Source organism: Heterocephalus glaber, unplaced genomic scaffold (genome assembly GCF_053883595.1).
Source record: "Heterocephalus glaber isolate CG9 unplaced genomic scaffold, H.glaber_assembly_v1.0 deba00001175, whole genome shotgun sequence".
Taxonomy (NCBI): Eukaryota; Metazoa; Chordata; class Mammalia; order Rodentia; family Bathyergidae; genus Heterocephalus; species Heterocephalus glaber.
This window is the reverse complement of record NW_028258207.1, coordinates 241,607-251,753: the sequence shown is the minus strand read 5'-3', so window position 1 is coordinate 251,753 and position 10,147 is coordinate 241,607.

Here is a 10,147-nt window from a genome sequence, read left to right as displayed (position 1 = left end):
CTGGCACCAGGGTCTCCCCTGAGGGCTGAGCAGCCTGTGTGGGGGCCCAGGCCTGTCAGGACACTGCCACAAGCAGAGGCCAAGGTGGGTGGGGGCTGGGGGCCACCCTGCCGAAGGCTGGGCTCCGCGTTCCCCTGCACATCCCTGGTAGGGCAGGGAGAGAGGTCCAGGCCGCTAGGCACAGTCAGGTCGGCCACCTCCTGGGAGGCCTCTGTCCCTGGTGCTAAGCGTGGGTCTTGCCTCAGGCTCCTTTCCAGCTAGGGCCGCCCTGCTGGAAGCGATAATGGAGACTTGCAGCACTGTACGGGTATGAGCCACTTTTACAATTCCTTTAAAAAAATTAGTGGGCACCCAGTTATTAGAGTGAGGGACAAAGGCATTGGACCTGCTTTCCAGAACCGGGGTGAGGGTTGTGGTCATCTCCAGGGAATCCTGCTGGGGTCCCTCTCTCCAGCCACGGGAGCCAGCCTCAGGTCTAGAGTCAGGGCCTGCCCCTCTGCAGCTCCCTGGCCGGAGCAGTGGGGCCTCAAGCGGATGGCCAGTCCTGGGGGCCCTGGCTTGTACAGCACAGCCTCCACTGTGCCCTGCACAGCGCTGAAGGTAGTGGAAAGGCCAGTGTGGATGCTCCTTGGCCCCAGGTTTGGGGACAGCAGTGTGTGAAGGAGAAGAGGGCGGGAATAAAAGCAGTAGCAGTCCTGTCCCTTGGCCCTGCCTCCTCTTTATCTCCTGCTGCCCGAGTATGGGCAGGGAGAAACCCAGCCGCCCGGGCAGACCTTACAGCACACAGGGACATCAGCCCCTCCCGTGAGGGGAGGGGAGCCTTAGGGAGCCAGGGGCGATGCACAGGCAGCAGGCGGCCTTGGGAGCCCGGAAGAGGAGAGCTCTTGGGCTTCCCAGCTCACAACTCCCAGGGCAGTGGTTTCAGGAAGCCAGGCCTCTGCAGGGGGATTTCTACGAGCTCCAGGAGCACCAGAGCCTGGGACCGAGGCACAGCCTCTTGCATGCACGTGCTCAGCCCTTTGGGGTCCCCACCCCAGCCCGGGGCTTTCCAGAGCTGTGTGAGTTGGGTTGAATGAGGCTCAGTCCCAGGTGGCTTTGCAGGGGGCTCCATGGCACTGGTGCGGGAGGCATGGTGCCCTGATGGGACACGCTGCCTGGAGTTTGCCCCTGCAAGCTCCACAGCAGGCCCCCTTTAGGAGGGTGTGGAAATGCACCCCACTGGCCGAGCGAGCCCTCCTGGGAATCCTGGCCAGTGCTCAGCCCTGAGTCCCTAGGGGCCTGGCTGCTGCGTGCAGGCTGGGGTGCTGGCTCCTGAAGTCCAGCAGGGCAGTGATGAGGAGCAAGCATGGCATCCCCAGGGTTTGTGCTGGCTGGGAGGAGCCTACTTGGTCTCCTAGACCACAGCCTTGGCCCAGGAGGGTGGGGGAGGTGGGTCCTCCTCCCCTACCTGGGCTGTCTTAGCTCCTTGCCCTGCTCAGCCCAGCTGGAGAGAGGACCCCAGAAAGCCCTGCAGTCAAGGCTGTCCCCAAGCCACTGCAGCCTCCAGATGGGACTCTGACAGCCACTCTGCACTCCACCATGGGCTTCCGAGGTCCTGAGGACTTGGAGGCTCGGAGAAGGAAAGCCAGTGCATGTGGCAGAAAGCAGTCGAGCCAGGACTGGAACCCAGGTCTGCCAGATCCCAAGGCCACCCCTCTTCATGCAGCTTAGAGCTGGGCACACAGTGGCATTCAGGAGACCCAGGCCTATTTGGTTGCAAAGAACAGAGCCCCTACAGCTAATTTCAGTGGAAAGCACTGATTCAAACCCCAGAGACTCAAGGTCCTGGCCCTAGTGAGGAGCAACCTAAGCGACGCTGCAGGGCCTGGCCCAGCGGTGTGGCTGCCAGGCAGCCAGTGAGAACTAAGGGTGCAAAGGCTGAACCCAGGAAGCTGCCTCTGCTATGCCCCAATGAACACCCTCCGCACCCCCACAGGGCGCGGGAGTGTGGGTGGTGGGAGCTTTGCTGTGCGCCTCTTACCAGAGTGCATCTGACTGAGGGGTCGGGCCTCTCGTTACACCCTCGAGCCACACCCACCACTGTGACTGGCAGAACTCACTACTGCCCATCCCCGGCCTGCTGGTGCCACAGCCTGCCCCAGCCACCATCCAGGCCAGTACCGCACACAGCAGAGCAGCACCTCGCTCTTGAGAATAACCTTCCTCACAGAAATGAGCAGGCACTTGTCCTTCCCCAGAGCATTCTCCACACGGAGGCCTCCAGCTCCAAACCCAGGATCTGCTGGGCAGGGCTGCTTCTCTAGCTCAGCTCTGACCCTGCTTCTGTGTCTGGAAATGATGTGCTGACTCCAAGTGTGACGCTCCCCACCCCAGACCCTTTGTGAGACAGAAGGGGAATGGGAGGAGGAGAGGAAATGAGTTCAAATGTATGTACACATCACACCCAGTGTGCTGGTTCCTTTTGGATGTCAACCTGACCCACTTCGGGAATGCCGCATGGTGGGGACAGCAGGATTTCTGGGTGTGCCTGTGATGGCGTTTCCAGGAGAAATGAGCACTTGAGTTGGTGGACTGAGTAAAGATGACTCGTCTCCATTAATGTGGCAGGAATCATCCAATCCACTGAGGGCTGAGAACAAAAGCAGAGAAGGTGTGGATTCGCTCTCTTCCTCCTGCTCTTGGACATCGGAGTTCCTGGTTCTCTAGCCTTCAGAGCCCTGGCTCCTCTGGCTCTCGGGCTCTGGACTAGGCTGGATACACAGGGATTCTCAGCCTCCATCATTGCAGAGCCAATTCCCTAACAAAGCCCCTTCTGGATTTATACCCTATGTGTTCTGTTTCTCTAGAGAACACTCACATACCCACCAGGGAGGAGAAGATGCAGCTGACCTCATTCTGCCTCTGGCTGTGAGGCTAAGACAGCGCCAATCTCCCTAAAGAACATAAACCCTAAATCCTCAGTAAGACCCTGGCAAACAGAATGCAGCAAATCAAGAAGGTCACACACCCTGACCAAGTTAGATTCATCCCAGGGATGCAGGGATGGTTCAACATACACAAATCAAGAAATGTAATACACTGTATCAACAGAGCCAAGGAAAAAAACTATATGATCCTCTCAATAGAGGCAGAAAAAGCATTTAATAAGGTCCAACACCCATTTATGATAAAAACCTACAGACAATTGGAATAGGTGGTCTTTATCTCAATCTGATAAAAGCCATCTATGACAAACCAACAGCCAACATCATATTAAATGGTCGAAAACTGAAAGCTTTCACTCTAAAATCAGGAATAAGATAAGGATGTCCACTGTCACCACTCTTGTTCAATGTACTTCTGGAAACATTAGCCACAGCAATTAGACAAGAGAAAGAAATAAAAGGAATAAGGATAGGAAAGGAAGAAGTTAAATTATCATTATTTGTGGATGACATGATACTCTACATAGAAGATCCTAAAAACTCCACCAAAAGACTTCTAGATTGGATAACCAAATTCAGTGGCATAGCTGAATACAAAGTCAACACTCAAAAATCAATAGCCTTCCTGTATGTGAATAACAGTCTCATGGAGAGAGAAATTAGAGAAACAATCACTTTCATAATAGCATCCAAAAAAATGAAATACCTGGGAATCAATACAAAGGAAGTAAAAGACCTTTACATTGAAAACTACAGTACTTCGAAATAGGAGATTGAAGAGGATACCAGAAATTGGAAAGATAGCCCCTGTTCTTGGATAGGAAGAACCAATGTAGTGAAAGTGGCCATGCTTCCAAAATTGTTATACAGGTTCAATCAAAATCCCAAGAGCAGATCTCACAGAATTAGAGAAAACAATCCTAAAATTCATTTGGAACCAGAACAGACCTAGAAGAGCAAAGACAATTCTGGGCAACAAAGGCAAAGCAGGGGGTATCACAATCCCTAACTTGAAATTATACTACAAAGCTACAGTGATAAAAACAGCACGGTGGGCCGGGGATTTAGCTCAGTGGTTCTGCCACCTGCCTCACAAGTGCAAGGACCCAAGTTTGATCGCCAGTACCCAAATAAAACAAAATAATGGGATTTTGGGGCCAGGGATTTAGCTCAGTGTTTCCTCCGCCTACCTCACAAGCACAAGGACCAGAGTTCGATCCCCGGTACCAAAAAAAAAAAGGAAAAAATAGCATGGTACTGGCAAAAGAACAGACCTGAAGATCAATGGAGCAGACTAGAGGATGCAGAAACAACTCCAAACACACTCAACCACCTTATCTTTGACAAAGGAGCCAAACACCTTCACTGGAAGAAAGATAGCCTCTTTAATAAATGGTGCTCAAAAAACTGGCTTTCCATAAGCTGAAGATTGAAAGTAGACCCATATCTTTCACCACGCACTTACCTAAAATCAAAATGGATCAAAGATCTTTTTTTGTTTTTTGGGGGGGACCAGGGATCAAACTCAGGTCCTTGCGCTTGTGAGGCAAGTGACAGAACCACTGAGCTAAATTCCCGGCCCTAAAGATCTAAATATTAAAACAGAAACATTAAATCTGCTGAAAGATAGAATAGGTAGAATGCCTGAAGACATAGGAGTAGGCAAAGACTTCATGAACAAAACCCAGACTGCATGGGAAACACTACAAAGAATCAACAACTAGGACCTCATCTTATTAAAAAGTTTTTGCATAGCAAGAGAAACCACCAACAGAGTAAAGAGACAATCCACAGCGTGGGAAAATTTTTTTACCAGCTATTCATCAGACAAAGAACTACTATTTAGAATATATAAAGAACTCAAAAAATCAGACCCCCCACCAAATTTAAGGACAAAGTCCAAAAATGGGCATCTGAAATGAAAAGACACTTTCCAAATGAAGAAGTAGAAATGGCAAATACATATATGAAAAAATGTTCAACATCACTGGTCATTCATGAAATACAAATTAAAACAAGGGCCAGGGATTTAGCTCAATGGTTCTGCCGCCTGCCTCACAAGTGGAAGGACCCGGGTTCAATCCCTGGTACAAAAAAACAAAACAAAACAAAACTACAAATTAAAACAACACTGAGATTCCACCTCACCCCAGAAAGAATGGCTGCTATGAAGAAATCAACCAATAACAAATTGAGGGGCTGTGGGGAGAAAGGAACCCTTCTCCACTGTTGGTGGGCGTGTAGACTCGTACAGCCACTGTGGAAGTCAGTATGGAGATACCTCAAAAGACTAAAAGTAGAGGTCCCATTTGACCCAGCTATTCCCCTTCTTGGTATCTTCCCAAAAGAATTAAAAGCATCATACCACAGCGATATATGTGCACCCATGTTTACAGTGGCACGGTTTGTAATAGCTAAAGCTTGTAAACAGCCCAAATGCCCATCAACTGATAAATGGATAAAAATGTGGTTTTTTAATGCAATGGAATACTACTCAGCCATAAAGAAAGATAAACTTGAGACATTTATAGCTAAATGGATGGACCTTTAGACCATACTCTTAAGTGAAATAAATCGGGCACACATGTTTAAATATCGCATTGTTTCTCTCATGTGAGAAACCAAAAATGGAAATAAGGACTAAAATGTATAATAGATATTGGGAAATGGGAAGAAAATGTTCAAATGGGAAGGAGAACAAGGGAGGGAGGAGGGAGAAAGGATGGACAGGACAAGAAAAAAATTGAAATAAAAGGAAAAAGTGGAAACAAAGCTTTTGTGCAGAGAGAGGGGAGGGGGGATGGGAAAAGGGGCGGGATGCACAGGGGCAAATTCCCTATGATGAGTGTTATCATTAGGTATACCGAAAATAAACCAATAAATGTTTTGCTATTTGAAAATGATTTAAAAAACCATTGTAAAGTGAGCAGTTCGTTGACATGGAGTGCACTCATGATGTTGTGTAGCCACCCCGTTGCTCTGGGGCTAACATCCCAAAAGGGAAGCTCACAGCTATGTTCCCCACTTCCTTCTGACCTTACTGACCACTGATCAGTGTTCTGTCACTGGGACCTGCCCACTCTGGGGTGGCGTAGGAATGGAGCCAAGCAGTATATGGCTTCTCTTCTGGCTTCATCACTTAGCATGGACCATGGAGGGTATTTTGTTCCTCCACATGGCTGACTAGTGGATTCCACTGTCATTTCTCTCTTATATGGGACCAACCCCCTCTTTTGCCTAGTCTTCCAAGGGTATGGAGCCCGAGTGAGTGGTTCTGGGCCGGCTCAGCTCCCAACTCATGGAAATGTGACCAGGTGCCCATGAAAACCTTCCCCTCATGTCTGCACACGCCAAGATACAGGACGAGACGCCACAGGTGCCTAGAGTGCAGGGTTAGTGTGTATGCTGTGTCAGGAGGATGCTCCCAACTCTGCAGGCTGCAGGCTCCACAGAGTGGCTTCTCCCAGGGACAGCAGGGCAGGTAGCAAAAGCCAGCAGTCACCACCACACCACTGCTGGGAACACTCATGGGCAGGCTTTCTGTGAGCACTGACTTCCACTTCTCTGGAACAAGTGCTCAGTGAGGCAATTGCTGAGCTGCATTGTGGCTGCATTCTGGTTTCATAAGAAGCCGCCTAAGTATTCTCTAAGGTGTCTGTACCATTCTGTATTCCCACTAACAATACATATGTGTGCCTCAGTTTCTTTGCATGCTCACCAGCATTGGGTGTTATCATTATTTTTCATTTTAGCTACTCTGGTAAGTGTTTAGTGATATCTCACTGTGGTTTAAATTTATATTTCTCCTATACTAATAACATTGTGTATCTTTTTATGAGATTATTTGTCACATTTATACTCATTGGTGAGATATCAGTTCAGATATTAGGTCTATTTTCTGAGTTGTACAGATTTTGCACTGTTGAGTTTTGAGTATTCTTTGTGTGTTTAGATATTTTCTCCTACTCTGTAGCTTGTCCCAATTCTCTTCACATGAGCTTTTGCAGGACAAAATTTGAAAAATGAATTATTTTAATTAATGTTTAGTTGGTCAAACTTCCCATTTATGAGCCATAATTTTGGTGTTGAGCCCAGGAATGTGTTCCTAGCCGTAAATGCCAGTAATATTCTCCTGCATTTCTCTAGAAGTTGTATAGTTTTATATGTTGTATTTTATTTTATTTATTGGTACCAGGGATTGAACTCAGGACCTTGCACTTGTAAGGCAGGCGCAGTGCCACTGAGCTAAATCCTGGCCCTATATGTTGGATTTAAAAAGAAATATGCTCATTTACTTTATTCGGTAGGAGTCAAATCCAGGTACAAGCACCCAAGGTGTCCACCCCCCCTAACCCTGGTGTGGTAAAACACAAATCAGACTTACCATTTTAACCATTAAGTGTATAGTCCTATGGTGCAGGAGACCACCCTTGATTATGCCCAAGGCAGGCTGTAAGAGTTAACCCCACGACTGGCTTGTTTAAAGAGGTGAGTCTGGCCGAAGCCTACGTGACTCACAGGGACACTGCAGTGGCACACGGATTAATATTATCCCCTTGCCAACAGAAACAGCACAGGCCTCAGAAACAGTCTGTGAAGCTGTAGGGCTCTGATATGAGACAACATGATAGCCAAGGTCAGAGAGACTCTTACCCAAATTCCGTTCCCAGAATTGAAACCTTAACCAAAAAGTCAAGGTTAATTTGTTAGCCACAATCTATATGTGGTCAGTTCTGTTCCTAACATAGGAATGCTTTGTCTCTTTTTTTACAGACCTTGACTGCATCAGCAACTTACCTCTAGCAAGAACACGTGCCTCCCGCAACTTAGTGAATGCTTGTGTAACCAATAAATATTGGCGGTTCTGGCTGTTCAGGGTCTTTGCTTGCTCAAGCACTGACCAGCCCAGTTCCCTGTTTCACTTTAATTCTGTCTGTGAGCCTTTCTTCTCGCTTTGCATTCTAGCACCGAGCAGGAGACTGGGGTCCTCTGCAGGGGTACCCGGTACTATGGCATTAAAAACATTCACATTGTTGTGGAACCATCACCACCATCCATTTCCAGAACCTTTCATCTTCCCAAACTAAATTTCCTTATTCATTAAACTGTAACTCCACATTCTTTCCTTCATACAGGTCCTTAACACATTTTACTTCCTGTCTCCATGAGGTGACTGCTCTATCTGCCACATACAAATGAATCGTAGTGTGTATCTTCTCATTATTGGCCTGTTTCACTTAGTATAATGTACTCAGGGTTCAACTGTGTTGTAGCATGTGTCAGAATCTCTGTTGGAGGCTGAATTATATTTCATTGTGTGTCTTATGCTACATGTTATTTATCCATCCATCCATTATGGCCACTTGGATGGTCTTGGCATCCTTATTAAAAATCTTTTGATTACATACCTGAAGGTTTATTTCTGGGCTCTATATTCTATTCTCTCAGTCTAAATGTCTACCTTTCTGTTGGCACCATGCTGTTTTGATTACTGTAGATTTGTAGTCTAAACTTTTGAAGTCAGGAACTGTGATACCGCCAAGTTTGTTCTTCTTTTTCAAGATTACTTTTGGATATTTTAAATTTCAAGTTCATAATTCATTTTCAGTTAAGATCCAGTATTGAGGTTTTTTGGGGGTTTTTTTTGCCTGTGGATGTTTAGTTGTCCAGTGCCATTTGTTGGAAAAGGTGTCCTTCCTCCATTGAATTATTTTTGCATCCTTGTCAGAAATCAGTTGAGGCTATTTAGATCTACTTGTGGATCCCCTTGATCTATGTGTCTAACTTATGCCAACACCATACAATAGATACACAGGAAGACTTAATATCAAGTAAAGTGATTCCTCCCACTTATTCCTTCCCAGTTATTCCTAGCATCAATAATTATTCTAGGGCCTGTGCCTTTCCATGAAAATTACTTTTATGTCTGTTAACCACTTATCAGTCCAATTATTTAAATACAGGATGACCAAAATTTGCATATTTTTCATTAGTTTTTATAAGAAAATATAACAGGAAATATAAAAACAATTTTATCAAATTTATTCAATACAAGAATTGACTGGTTGAAATGACAAATGCTCAAGTGATGCTCAAGATATTCAGTACATAAATAAATGCACTGCCTGAGTGATCCCCAGGGTTAACTGTCAAGTGGTTAAAACTTGGCTGGAATTTTTTTTTTTGTACCGGGGAACAAACTCACAACCTGGTGCTTATGAGGCAGGCATGCTGGAATTTTTATAGGCACTGAATTTGATCTACACTTCAATTTGGGAGAATTCACATCTGTATTATGTTGACTCTTCAAATCAATGAAATTGGATTCTTCTCCATTTTTTCAGATCTATGATTTTTTTCATCAGCATTTTATAATTTTCAGCATAAATTATAATTTATGGACCTTGTGTGTGTCTTGCCAAATGTATGACTAAGTTTTTTTAACATTTTCTTTTAAGTAATTGTAAATGATATTGTTTTATTTCACATTAAAATTTTTTTTGAAACAGAGTCTCACTATGTAATTCAGGCTGGCCTTGAACTCACTATGTAGCACAGGTTGGCCTTGAACTTATGGCAATTCTCCTGCCTCATTCTCCCAAGTGCTAGGATTATAGACGTGCACCACCATGCCCAGCCTACTTCATGTTAATATTAATATTAAAAATAGTCATATTAATATTGTAGTTTACTTAACATTAATAAGTAAATTAATATCAAGTAAACATCATTATTCATTAGAAGACAGAAACACAGTAAACAGAAATATTTTTTGTGTATTTATCTTATAAGCTTACGTCCTTATGTGCACTGACTTTGTGAGTTCATTTATTAGTTTCTGGCACTTTAAAAAAAATTTCTGGGATTACTTCATCTTTGTTCCTGAAAGACAGTTTCATTGGGTATAGAATCCATAGTCAGTAGTTCTTTTAGCCTTTGAAAAATGTGGTGCCACTTCCTTCTGACTTCCATGGTTTGGATGAGAAATTGGCTGTGACTTGAACTGGCAGCTCCCACCCCCCAACCCCATAGGTGATATGTGGTTTCTCTACTTGCTTTCAAGAATTTTAAAAAATTAACTTTATTTTTTAGAAGTTTATGATATTTTTGGCATAGATTTCTTTGACTTCATCCTGTTTGGGGTTTGCTCAGTTTCTTCAATCTGCTGGTTTTTGTCTTAACCAAGTTTTGGAAGTTTTCCATCATTCTTACTTCAATTACTC